We start from the raw sequence: 14,817 nt of genomic DNA on the forward strand, positions 1-14,817 counted from the left end.
AGAAAGTCAATACAAAGATTTGCCAGCTCTATTTGTATTAAATAATAATAATAATCATAATAATAATAAAAATAATAATAGTAATAATAATAATAATGATAATAATAATAATAATAATAAAAAAGGAAAGACTTGCTACATAATCTATGTAAATGCAGCCGGCTATGACAGAAGCCTGGCAAGCATATCCCTTATGACACACTCCTGAGCGGCTGCTACACAGAGTGTTATGAAAACATTTCGACTATTTGATGGATTGAGAGGAGTTTGCTTAAACAAACGCACACTGTCAGTAGTCCTTCAGTTCAGCCGTCGGGTCATTTAAGAGCACATTTTTATGTACAAGGACAGAGGGAGGGGGTTTGCCTCTTAAACGGGAGTGGGAGTCAAGAATTTAGATGGAAGAAAAAAACATTAATTATCGAAGGACAAAAATACTGTATATAGTAATACAGAATAGCAATGCCTAGCAATCTATGGAAATATTTATGCAAAAATATGCTTAATTTGGGACAGATTGTGATGGAAATTGACTGAGATCTTACATTAAACTCATCCAGTTAAATCTATTCTCTTCATTTTAGTTTAATTTATTCTTTTCATGTTACAGTTGTTACAGTTAAAATAAAACGTTAAAAATATAAAATGTCTATTGTTTTTTTAAACAAATTTCATATCAATTTTATTTTAACTTTAAAGGTACGATTCATACGACAGACATAATTTTGTTGTAGTGCCACAGCAGCCAAAGCAGAAGATTTTAAAATGCAAAATTAAATAATAATAGCTATCACTCATCTGTTACATCCTGACCTAATTTTATCTGTCACACTGGGGCTGTTGACACTCACAATGTTCCTGATAATTGGTACAACCATTTCTACAATGCCCCCGAGAGTCCTCCTCACTTCTTCCTCGTCGTTGCCGAGGCCATGGGCCTCATGGGAACAGCCTATCTCTACGCAGTGCCCTATCAGATTGTTGACACAAACAGATATTCCGGCAATGAAAATATTTTGCTTCCCCTAATGCTGACATTGGTCTACATGCTCCTGCATCTTTCCCTCTGTTGGGATAAACAGCTCCTGTGTAGTGTGTATGTGTGTGGGAGGATGTAAATTCTTGTGGGGGTCTGGATTTGCTGACAGGTGCATTAAATACACAGCTCAGCATACTTGATATCACTGAAAGTGAAGAGTTTATAAGTGTGTGTGTGTGTGTGTGTGTGCTCATACAGTAACTTGCTTAAAAACCTAAATTTAAAAGTGCAAATCTAATGATAAAGGACACATACTATGCATATTATTCAAGTTCCCACGTGTGTAAAAGTAATCTGGCATTCTTTGGTCGAAATACTCGATGCAGACAATACAGAAATGTGTGTGCATCTGTGTATCAAATGAGACTGCTGCTTTTAGAAAACAAAGAAACTTAACTATTTGTATGCAAGCAACTAAAAACTGATTTTTGTTCAATAATATGCTGCTGCGTGTCTCTCTCTTTCTCTACCCCTGCATGATATGATGCAAGAACAACTAAAGTAGGAGCTTTCGGCGATATGCTGTAGATTGAAGCAAACAAGATTAAATACAATTGCCATTGTATATTGCCGCGTAAATAAATGAAAATATAAATAAATAAATAAATAAATAAATAAATAAATAAATAAATAAATAAATAAATAATTTCTTTTTTGCATAACTCTCAGTTTGACATGACAGTAGAACATGAGTGAAAGAATCTTTGTGAAAAAAAATTAGTCGACGCTCAGAAATGTATTTGTTGTCATTCGAGTCACACATTTGATACATTGCAAGCTCCGGCAATGACATCACATTTACTGGGTGCAGGTGGATACTCGAAGAATGATAGACGTTGAAAGCTGCATTGTAGTCAGCCCTTAAATGGAATTCATTGCAGGCAGAAACGTCCAATGACATCATTAGCTTGATGGAAATTGCTTGGTAATGCTGGCATACTGGTTTCGCTTATCACCTGTGACACATCAACGACCTTCTTCACCATCAACGCCTTTATGCATGCTTTTCCTTCTGACACTTTCTCTTATTCAACCGATAAGTACAATGTTGGTTGCTAACTCTTCCTCACTATCGCTGACATCTGACTTCATTTAACTTGGCACAAAAGAATTTTATTTTTGAATACGTAATTAAACATGGTTAGAGTCACAGAAGGCCTGATTCTTGTTTATCTATGAAAGGTTAACCAGACTGACAAATCCTCTAGTATGGGTGTGTTAAGAGTGACAATTATTTCCCCATCTGCTTAAGGTTGTGATGGTTGTGACTGACAATCATAAATAATGAAGTTATTTTTTTTGCAAATCCCTTTGTGTACTCAACACTGAGTTTGACTGAATCACCGTCTGTGATTAGGGCGTGAAATGGAACGACAGCCGATAAAGAAGACTTGAAGCTTATGTTGGCAGAGGAACTTGTGAGTGTTGAGTGTGTTGTATAATCTGACAAAATAACCGTTTTCTTAGGTGCTTGTATTTCTTCATTCCACTCTTCTTTTTATTATTGGTCAGGCTTCATGCCCTGTGGCATCATGCCAGGTCAGTCTTATCACACACCATAAGAGCAGTAGTTCTTCCTTGACAAGTGTAAGGAACTCATATTTTCAAAATCAGTTCTGATGGTAAAAATAGGTATGCGTGTTGGTCGCTTGAGTAGGAATTGGTGGGCATTCCCCACTATAACCCACAAACCAGAAGTTGCTTCAACTTTGTCTTATACAGTCGATCCAACACTTCCCCTTGGAGATTCAGCAATAAAAACAAATCTGGACCCAATCGGTCAAATGCATCACTGGGACAACATGATTATTTTTGCCTAACACAGGAAAGAGTCCTCTCATAATAAACGCAGGGCGAGGTGCTGACAGATTGTGTTAACCCCAATCTGAATGAAAGAGGAGGAACCTTAACCATCTCCTCAAAGTTCTTTTGTGATGTTCAGCAGACTGATGAACACTCATGTTTTTTTTTTCTTGCAGTATGACTATCTCGTGTGCTAAATCACTTGATGAATACATATTTCACTGTAATGATTGGTTTACCACACTCTGTAACAACATTAGACGGGCAGGTTGGCATCTTGCATCAGCATGCAGTTGTGAATATTTTTAAATGTCTTCAACGTTGTACATGTTGAAGGCCCCTGGGTTTTGTGTATGTTTGCTCAGTCTAATGCTTTACCAGCTACATCAACAGTAATTTTAGTGCAGCAAGTCACTGACAGATGTTACATGTGCAATGGTGGGTCAATCATACCTGATTCCAATAAATAAACAGTGAGCATATGGTCACAGTATGTGTTGATAGAGAATCTGGTGTGATAACCTTACAAGGCAGGTTATGGCTTTTCTCACTCTTACTCACTCGTGGATCAATCAACACCTCACGTTATAGCAAACCCGGAATATTTTTAATCTGAGTCATTGATGTAAAAACATTGGTCAGAGGATGCTTTTGTAGAGATCTGCACTCAGTGACAGTTAAATCCATACTTGGATGGAGTTTTACATTGGATGATTGTTTTCCCTTTCCATACCACCACAATGAATTTGAAATTACCTGTCCTGAATAAAACCTGTATCGTCGCCCTCTACATATTTTTACTAGCGAATTGATTCACCGATACAGGTGCAGTGTTTTTATAGATGAAAAAAACATTTCCGTGGGGGCAATGGGACCAAGAATATCCGCAAAATTTTTTTTTTACAAAGCCAAAGCATTCTTGAAAAAATGCTGATAAAGTTTCATTATGTGTTGCCTGCAGGGATGGGTGGAAATGTTTAAAAAAATAATCCCCGCTAAATTGTAAAATACCCAATGGTCAATTTTCTGGCCTGGCACCTGGGGCGGCCCAAGCATATTTCAGGGGAAGGGGGCAGTGTCCCCATGGCCCCCTCTAGCTCTGTTAGTACTGGTACTTTGCATAATTCTCAGCATGTCTAGTTGCATAACAATTTCTAATTTCTTGAGCACTGCAACTTTGTCTGCATTCACGATACGACAAGTGATCCAGCAAAAACTATTTCAGCTTCTATTTATTTTGAACTTGGCTGTTCTCCTCGCCAACGTTTCCTTTTGGATTTTGAAAGACACGACTAACATTAAACTTTTTATGTCAAGTAGCGGCCACCAAAATATCATGCTGCAAGCCACAAATGACCCCTGGGTGCAATTTTGAGACCCAAAGATTTAATGACTGAAACATGAAAATTAATAGACAATTTTCCAGTTCATTGATTGTGATTATCTATCTCTAGTCCCACATTGAGCATACCCACATATAAGATATTTGGTCAAATTAGACAGTTCCAGTTTGTCTCTTTAAAAAAAGGGAATAATGTGTAATCAACGAAAAATCAAATTCAACCCCAAAAAAAAGAGGAAACGTCACACTGACGACATTGTGGACTTGGCAGCTGGCCATTGTTCTGATGAGTACCCGTTAGGAAATGAACTGATTCCCTCTCTGAGAGCTTAAACCAATTTCCTGAGGCTTGTCAACTTCTTTGATGAAGGCTGGTACTAAGAGGTTGCGTGTGCCACTGGGTTGCCAAGGTGACGGGACATCCTGGCAGGATAAACAGGACATGAGGCTGATCAAAGACTGATTAAAAGCCCCTTTGCCCAAGAAGAATGGATCTGAGTGGCTAGTGGTAGCATTACCTTCTCAACTTCTATCATTTATGGAGTTTGGATATGCACTTGTAATGTTAGACTTTGGCCTTGTCAAAATTAACACAAATACACTGCCTCAATGCACACAATGCATAATTTAGAGATAGAAAATAATGTGAAAACCCTGCAGAAGTCATGCATGCAAGTATTCTATAATTTTTCATGTTTTATAAAAATCTAAATACTGCTAATATTCGAGTTTTCAAAGTGTTATTTACATGTAAACAGTCATTATTTACATTCCCTACGCTAGTCATCAGTGTCTTCTATTTTTCCTCCCACCCACTCTAGGTCTTTGAAATACCAGTCAGTGATATGGTAAAAGGCTGAAGAAGGTCAATGCAAATTCTACTATCTCTAGCCTCTTTATCATCACTCTTGAGCTCTCTACTGAGACCTTGGGCTCATTATCAGACATAACACCTGGCTACACACAAAAAGGACAAGTACTCAGCAAAATGGAGCTTCCAGAATGAAAACAATTCTTTCAGTGTAACATCTACTCAGAGTAGGAACCAAATGAGATTAAGTCACTCTCAGGTCACTGTGAGTGCCATCTTAACCCTGTGAGTCGCAGTTCATTAATTTGGCTCTCCTCTAAGGACCTTTATGAATCTATGTAGAAAGAATATTGTGTTTGGATACTTAGTAAATCTTATACATGGTCTTATGTACTGTACAATGATATTAAGATGTGTTACAAGCAGTTCTTGTCACGTTACCCAATAATTTATACAGTATGAAATTCGGAGAAGGTCAGAATAAGGGTGGGGCCTTGCTGTATTTGACTGATTTTCTGCAAATTTGTAGGAGGACTTTACATTTTTTATTGAGATATTGACAATGGCACCTGTATTTTCACTGGACTATCCTGATGATATTCTGAAGGTTTTTTTTCCCCACCCAACTTTACTTTTACCACACTCAGCCCTCTCCACCAAAGGTCCCTCAAGATCCGACGACACCTGTAAGAGGAGACAGTGAGGTGGTTGAGTGCTCATCACAACATTGAGCTGCTCATACATGTCCAAGGACAAAGACCCCAACACCTGTGGGTGCAGAGGTCAGGGACTGGGTGGGTGGGTTCTATTTCTATGGATACATTTCAAGACATCTGAAAGTTAGCAACTGTGTCAATTTTATGTAGCCAAGCATGGTGTTTGTAGGTGGTTGATAGGAATTGTGTGATTGAAGCTTAACTAGGTGAAGTAAATGAATGAGAAAGTTTTGAACACCTCTGGATGTCTATGTGTGTGTTGGGGGGGGGGGGGGGGGGGCAGAGGGGATATAACAGCTCTCTGCACATCACTGCCTTTCCATACAGTCCAGGTGTGCATTGTGAGTCTATTGTCACCAAACTGGACTTATCAGCCCCTCTTCTTCTTGACAGCTACCTGGTCTTTGATGTCTGGGAAGTCTTTCACCCTTTTTCGGTGAGGGTCATAGAAATCTCACACAGACACATGCACACACACACTAACACACACACACCTGCACGAGCACACACAGACATGAAGAAGCATGTGCAGAAATTCACACGCACATGCAAACGCTTAGAGGGGAGGGAAGGCAGGAATAACAAGAGAGCAGGAGGGAAGGGAAGTACAAGTAAACACTTGCTCTATCAAAAGCACACGCTTTGAGTCAGCTCGTAGGATGAAGCCTTGTTGGGTGTTCTAGTGGACTGAGGGCGTTTCTTTTTACAAGGCGCACTGCAATAAATCCTGAGAATCCTTGTTGGAATCAATTCATTGGACACATTATTATTAGTAGTATTATCTTTGATATTCTTTAAAAAAAAAAAAACCTGGCCGTCACATGACTAAGGGTAGAATGCAGCCGCAGGGTGGTGGTTATCATATACGGACAAGAACCATTGAGTTGAAGGCGAGCTCCAAGTGGCCACTTCACAGCTGTGGTTTGTGATCTGCAAGTGGAGATCTTCTTGCAGTTCCTTATCCACCTATGTACACAGCTAGACTGTGCTTTAGGCTAGACTTGTGCTGGGCACAAAAATAGAGCTCAAAGAGTTAGTGATAGTCTCAGAATTAGGAACAAACCTCTCAAGTCAAATAAGTATGATCTGGGTTTCATTTGAGGTTCAATTTAATTTGAATAAATATTTTTGGATTCAACAATGAATAAATATTTTTTGAAAAGCTATCAGTCGAAAGTCAAACTTTGAACTGCCATCATCATTCAAGATCTAAGCATGTCTCACACTTAGTTCAGTTATCATCATAGGATGTGTGTTTTTGCGTTTACTTTACTTTGTAACTCTCCACATTAATATAAAAATTGCTGAAATATACTTTGGGAAATAATTATAAGTTGATACTTAACAATTAAACAGCTGCGACTTACAGTGGAGCACATTGTTGCTTGATAAAATAAAACAGTAATTAGTCTCATGGCAAATAAGAATGCAAAAAAAATTTAAACTTAAATAGAAGCTATCATTCATGCGCTTTTAATTGCAGGTTCGAAGTTACTAATATACTGTATAGATCTGTTATGATCTGCCTGTAAACACCATACTGTTTTGTCTACTTGCCACTCCCCCCTCCTCACACTGAGCCAAAGTCTGTGATTATTTTCTTAGTGCTCCTGATGGGCCGTGATGACAGATGACAGACTGTCAAGAGGGTCTCTGATTGCACAAACAGCTTCAGCAGTACACTTTCACTCACAGTTAAAATCACTTTTTCATTTACTGCATAACTGTGTCACCTTACAATTTGAAAAGGGCATCATTTCTTTTTTTTTAACAAAATGCATTACTAAGTGTTATTGTTTTTAACATTTATTTAGACTGCGACCCTCCTTCATAGGAAAATGCCAGGATGCAATTGTTGTCATTTTCAAACCCAAAGCTCTTTGTTGGAATACAATATTAAATAAATTTACATTACAATAAATATATATGTGACATGAGTTATCTGACGTTCACTTATTAGAGTGTGAGGGGGGTGGTCCTCTGGTTCAATTTCACAATTTGACCTTTGAACTTCATGGTGTTGTTTTACACCTCAGGTTAATTGGTGTCCCTGTCAGTATGTCTGCCGCTATGTACGTGTGTGTGTACGTGCCATAATGAGTCTCTCTCTCTCTCTCTCTCTCTCTCTCGCTCTCTCTCTCTCTCGCTCTCTCTCGCTCTCTCTCGCTCTCGCTCTCGCTCTCTCTCACCAGGTGCATAACAGCAGTAGGGAGCTTTTATCCCAGGCATATCCCTGAGAATTTCGGGAATTTCTCCCAGACCCTCCTGGTCACACTGCCCTGGCAGCTCCTGCTCACTCACTCACTCACACACACAAATGCAACACTTACACCACCCCTCCTTCACAACACAATTGATAGACACAGCCCAAAGAGCAGACACCTGGCTGTACGTGCACATCCACCCACACACACCCTGGGGAACCTCAGGGATCAGCAGAAACACTCTAGAGAAACAGGAGAAGACAGAAGGAACCAGATGCAAGATAGCACTCAACAAAACTGACTGAGAAGGGGGCGAAAGGGGGTGTTCAGCGAGGTGTGGGCAAAATTGTGACAGAAACTGACACATAAAGGCAATTGAAATGTCAGTGTGTCAAAAAGCAAATGACGTCAACAATCATTATGTTTAATTTGAATTATTCTTTTTTAAACCAGGATGGTACAAGCACTAAACAAAGTATGCGAAACTAAGTTTAGAAACATCCCACCCTAAGAGTCAAGCCATGAAAGTGTTAACAGTTTATCCATGCTTGTCAGCAAGGGTGCAGCCTACCTGTCATTCTGGAGTTAACACCACCTGAGTGTTCTGTCAGCTTCACTTCCTCTCCTTTCTACTGCTTGCCAATCAAACATCCACCCCACAAAACGCACTTGTGTGCATCCAACTTCAGACCATGCTGTGTGTTCCACAACTTTGGATTCTTTGGGAGTGGACGCTAATGTGATGAAAGCCGAGCCGGCATCAACCAGTCACCGATGACATCATTGATTTTTTTCAGTACAGTACTATAATTTAAAAAAAAAAAAAAAAAACGAAGGAGGGAATCCTTTGCAATAATCAATAGCCACTTAAAACACTACGTTTACGCAAAACATACACATTAGGACAAGTGACTTGGAAACATGTCCATATTCTGGACCCACCACAGCAGTGGCCTCTGAATTGTTGGAAATTGCCCTCTTTGTGTGTGGTGGAATAATTTCCCACTCTCCTCTCACTTTGATTGTGTGGGCTGGCAAAAAAAGGGTTGACCTACTGGAGCCTTCTTGCTTCACCTTCACTTACCAAAGCTGCAAATCAGGAATAGATGACAATCTAACTCAATGACGGTGACTCAGGTGTTACTGGTAGCATCTCTGCCATTCCTTCAAAGATGGCAAAAATATGTGAATAAGAAATGGATAATGGACATTGAGCTCTAAATGTCATTGTGGAGTAATAAGCTTGACTAGTCGATTTGCCTGAATAATGGTGGCCATTCTATTTGGATAGAAACCAAAGTATGCAGTGGATTGAGCGAATGCCATCAAGCGCATGCACGCACACGCACACACACACACACACACACACACACACACACACACACACACACACACACACACACACACACACACACACACACACACACACACACACTCACACAAAGACATGCACACACTATCCAAACACTGCGGGCATAGTTCCAGGATGTGCTCTTCTTCGTTTCTTTCCAACTGTGTCTGCACCTTTGGGGCCAAGGTAAACACGCCAAGCCCTATCTTTGTAAGTTGGTGCCTGTGTGCTCGGCATAAAAACGGGCGCATCTTCATTTTTGTGTTGCAGCAAGTCTAGTATAGCATGTTTGTGACTTTGGCAGACCGTGCTGCGTGTCATGAGGTGTTCTAGGAAGTGACGGCTGATGTTTTGTATTACACTACACCTGGTGCATTTGCAAATTTAATATAAAAGGTAGATTAAGTTAGTACATTTTAGACTTGGTAAAACCACATCTAACTTGTGGCGCAGGTGGTGTAACAGTCGTGCGTGCAAGGTGGTCTCCAAATGTCCATTTCACATGTATTACCGACTATAATTTCCTCAAGGGGAGATCTTGTATGAACATACTTTGCGCATACCAATGACATGCTCATGCACAGACCAGTGATTCTACGTATTTCTGCTTCTGCAATGTAAAACTCGGTTTGCCTCCAATACACCTGACTTTAATGCAAATGAGGGATTTACCAATTGGGCTATTAATCACAATGTGGAATGATGAAAATTCTTCCTTACTCCCAATTCTATCTAGTCTAGGAAAATACCAAAATAAAATACCTATGCACACAATTAGAGTGTGCTAGACTCAGTAATAGGCCCCTACATCTGTGTAATAGTCGTATGTCAGCATCTAGCTCTAGGACAGACCCCCCGCTTCCACTTCTGTGGGTAAACTCAAATTTGAAGGCTTGTACAGTATGTGCGTTTTGTTTGTGATGAAGAGCCCATCATACCTTCAAAGAGAAACAAAATTAAATATAAATTGAATTAAGAACTACAGCTCTAGCTATATGCTATGATTTTAATGGGCTATGCCATGACAAATACTGTTTTTCTAACCTTTGTGCTTCTTTCAGAATAAAAATAAATTAAGTAAATGTCCGAATCCAGTCACATGTTTGCATGTTTACTGACGCTATTATGAATTGCTAAAATGTGATGCTGGATGTAAGATTTCTAAATAAATAATTAACTAAATCATTGCCTAGTGTGACATCTTAAAATAATAATTATAATAATAATAATAATAGATGAGGAAATACAATGATTGACAAATTAACCTTAAGAGAGTGAGGTTTAAAAAAAATACAAAGAGGTCTGCAGCATGCGAGTGACACTGTTGCCACACAGCTGTTTGCTGTCTCCGTCAGTCATCTGGTCTCTGTTTCACAGACAATTCCTCTGTGACTCGCTAATCGACTTACAACCACCCACCCAGCCATCCGTTCAGTCCTGAACTGCTATTGGTTCCCTGGGGTTCTGGGACCTCCTCCACACTTGGTGCACTTAAGGTGGTTGTGCAAAGGTGAAAGATCTAGTCACTGAACAGTGTGTTTAATCATGTGGGAAAAGAATCTTGAGTGAGAGGCCATCATTCCAACATTTATCCTTTATTTTGTAATTTTGAAACAAAAATAAAGAAGAAAGAGCTGAATGAAAATTCTGGCAGTGGTCTGAGGAGGCCTGTCTGTCATGTTTTATGCTGCGGTTTTTAGAAAGCTCAACTTTGGAAACAATTATACATGTTGAACTGTTTTAACACATAAAAATGCAGAGTTTTGACCTCAGATGCTCCTGTTCGGCTTTTTGATACGATGTTCTAGTTGCATAGATGAAGACGGTAACACAAAAGTGGGCGCATCCTCAGGTCACCAGTTGGATGAGGATGCGGGTATACCAAACATTCATCATAATTGAACTGAGCAGTGTCTTCTCCACATTTCCAATAAGTAATACATTTCAGGTGAAGGGCTTAAGGTCATCCCCGAAGTGGGGATTGAAGTAGTAAGCACATCAGCCTCACATTCAATAAGTTCTAGTTTTGAGGGTCTGATGGAGTTCAGTGAAGCCTCTAAATAAGTCGTCAATAAGTGTGATCACAAGTGGCTGTCTTTACAGTATGTGCCCTGTGATTTCTAATGCGCCTAAATTCAGCCGGGATAGATTCCAGATCACCCGCGACCCACAATCTCAAATGGCTGGATGGGTGCTTCATAGAGTTCGAGAAAGAATGGGTTAGTAGGAGGTTAGGGAGTAAAAGACAGCGCTCCATCACAGTGATTTGTCCTGGCAGCGCTCCGACAGGAGGTCTCACAACATGAAGAGAGGGGTACAAGAGGAAGTAGGAGTCAGCCATCCTCGATCATCAATCACCATATGTGGTGCTGACAGTAATTGTTCACAGACAAAAGGGAAATTTGCTGGATACCAGCGGCAATAATATTTTGGCTTGGAAACAGAACTATGAAATCTTGGTAAGATGATACTGGTATTTTATTTTATTTATCTATTCGCTCCCCCCTTGGTTCCTTCATATCAGATTGGATGGGAAAACTGTCACGTGAAAACTGAAACATACTGAATGAGTGAAGAGTGTAATTCATAGCAGTCAAGATAAATGAGGACGAGTGTCAAGCAGACGCAAAAAAAAATAAAATAAAGCTCCTCTGTGATCCTTAAACCAGGCCACTATGTTTCTATGTTTGTATTCTTAAATTTATTATTGCTGGATAATAATTTCAATTGTAATACTATTACTGTAATAAATGTTCCAAAATACTATTGCCTATTATTAACCATGGTAACTCATACACACAGGAAACGTGCTGAACGTATGAGAGGAACTGAGGGGTGAAATTAAAGAAGGGAACTCAAGGACTTTGGCTCCTCACCGAGTGCTTAACAATATCTCCATCATCATCATGTCATCACTCAATTAAAAGGTTAGGCATGTTTATTCTTTCTATTAGCAACATTTACAAAACATCAACAAGCACCTATTACTGAGTCTCTCTGCCTCCAGGCAGTCACCGCTAATTGTGGTTCTTATGTAATGGTCTGCGTGAGAGTGTGTTTGCATTCTCTGAGGATTAGACAAATGGTTACTATTTTAAAAATTATTTTACACAAACCTGTATATTCAAAGAAATTAAATCTCTTTGTCAGCTAAATCAATAAAAAAAGGCACAGTTTAGTAAGCGCTGCAAAATGCTAAACCCACTAACTGTATCCTGAGATAGTCCTATATATAGTCTTTAAATTGTCAACAAAATTAATATAATAATTTTTAAAACATTTTAAAAAATATACATATGCACGTGTATATATAAAATAACCCCCCACCAAAACGCTTCATCATGTTTTGTTTGAGGTAAGAAATTGAAATGTACTATGCTCCTCCCACAGACCAAAGGCCATTCCAGGAAGATCTTGTGGTCGTCCTTCTAACCTTTTAACTGTCGTGTTCATGCATGTGTGTCTGCATTCAATGAACAATAGGCACTCCTTCAATTGTTTTGTTATCAGCGCCCCCCCCCCAAACACACACTCACGGGATCTAGTAAAAGTGCCTGTATACTGAAATACTGTCACTTTAGTTAAAACTTAATATTATGCATTAAATTCAATAGATATCTGTATTGTGCTAAGCAGGAAATGGACCACTATGCAGCATGATGTCTGCGATAATGACGCGTGTGCGAACTTGTGGCTTACTCTGCTGCCAGTGTGTGTGTCTGTATAGTTTAGTCATATGGGGGGGTGGGACCGGGTTCAGTGGTAGGACAATCTCAACCATGCTGGTATTCGTGAGAGGCTCCCAAAACCTCTGATGGTATGAGAAGGGAGTGGAGGTGGGATGGTTGTGGCAGGGATGCGATCAAATCTTGGTATTTTATCTCTTTCAGATGAAAGGAAGTCCACTGGTGAAATGCTGTCATGGAATTTTATTTACTTCCACCAAGGGCGACATGTTAATATATAGTACACACACTTATATTCATATTCATATCTCTCAAACAACACATTGTAGACATGTGATTGATGTACTGTATATTATGTGCACATTTCCATTTTTAATATTTTCATGTCTTTAATTATATACTACATACTATGCAGATCAACAGATGTTTCATTCATATTAGCAGTAGCAGCTGCCAGCAAAATAAATAAAAAAATAATTAATAAAAAAATAAAAAAATAAATAAATAAATAAATAAATGTAGGTTGGTAGGTAGGTAGGTAGGTAGGTAGGTAGGTAGGTAGGTAGGTAGGTAGGTAGGTAGGTAGGTAGGTGGGTAGGTGGGTAGGTAGATGGATAGATAGATAGATAGATAGATAGATAGATAGATAGATAGATAGATAGATAGATAGATAGATAGATAGATAGATAGATAGATAGATAGATAGATAGATAGATAGATAGATAGATAGATAGATAGATAGCACAATTATGACCAAATGTAACCCAATGTAAACCAAGTTCACATGGTTCATCCATATACAGTAGATACCACCTGCGTGTGCATCCATTTAACTATATTTGCTCTGTTTAAATTTTTTTTTTTTTACACACAACAAATAAAAAAATTATACACGGCCATGTACACGTAAACTTGGCACAGGAAGTAAAATAATCAGATTGCTGACAAGAGCCAAAATAAACATAGAAAAACAATAAACATTGAGAGAGAGAGAAGAGAAAGAGAGAGAAAGAGAAAGAGAGTGTGTGTGTACATTTTGCCATATGCTGTATATAAAAGCATCTTTTTTTTCTATTCTCCCTGAAACACCAGCCCATCCTGCATGTATTATGTACTTTGTATGGAAAAATAGTTAATAGCCAAAATTACAAATATAACTTTGTACTTGGAGAAAAAAATCAGTTTTACAATTTATCATTTCAAAGTTTTTATGCAAAACGAGTCTGTCGAGTAGTGACAATTTTATCATAATAAAAAAGAAATTGAGTATTTATTTCAATTTATATCATATAAATTTATATACATTTATATGTATAATTTATTTTTGCTTGAGTGTATTTACCATACAATTTGTCTTTTGTGGTGAGATATCCATTTGCTAGAATTTGCCGCTATTCTTTGAAGAAGTTAAAATAGACAAATGAACAGGTTGAAAAAAAATAGTGCTTACATTGCATGTAGGCGAAGCAAAGCTGTTTGTCTAAGTAAGGCCTTTGTACTCTTCCTTGTGTGAAGTTGGCTACTTGATAAAGACTGCTCGCCTCTTAGATATGGAGAAAAAGAGTGAGGGAGGGATGTCAAAACAAACACCAATATAAACAGAGGGCATCACCCCAAGCGTCTATCTCTCACAAACATTTACTGTACTGTGGCACAACAAATAATAAGTTGACAAGTGAGGAAAAATACAACTTAACACAAAATAGATATAGTATAGGAACTGGTCAAGAATTAAAATGTAGTTTGAATTTAAAGTTTAATCATTCCTTTCAGGTATTTTAATTGCCCAACAGTGAATTGGAGAAGGAAAGAAAACATGAATAATTTAGTGGGCTACTTTTTAGGCCAGAGAACAGGGTCGGAAC

The 14,817-nt window shown here is 38.7% G+C and overlaps 1 long non-coding RNA gene across 1 annotated transcript in view; it reads left to right on the plus strand.

The window, feature by feature from the left end:
- Positions 1 to 13,517, plus strand: part of LOC148395194 (uncharacterized) — a 34,018-nt gene extending 20,501 nt beyond the window's left edge. The window contains exons 2-3 of the long non-coding RNA XR_015859503.1: positions 12,069 to 12,193; positions 13,157 to 13,517. This is a non-coding gene — a long non-coding RNA (uncharacterized LOC148395194). The remainder of the gene's footprint in view (positions 1 to 12,068; positions 12,194 to 13,156) is intronic.
- The last annotated feature ends 1,300 nt before the right edge of the window (positions 13,518 to 14,817 follow it).

This window comes from Syngnathus floridae, chromosome 7 (genome assembly GCF_059516105.1).
Source record: "Syngnathus floridae isolate MCC-2025c chromosome 7, RoL_Sflo_1.0, whole genome shotgun sequence".
Taxonomy (NCBI): Eukaryota; Metazoa; Chordata; class Actinopteri; order Syngnathiformes; family Syngnathidae; genus Syngnathus; species Syngnathus floridae.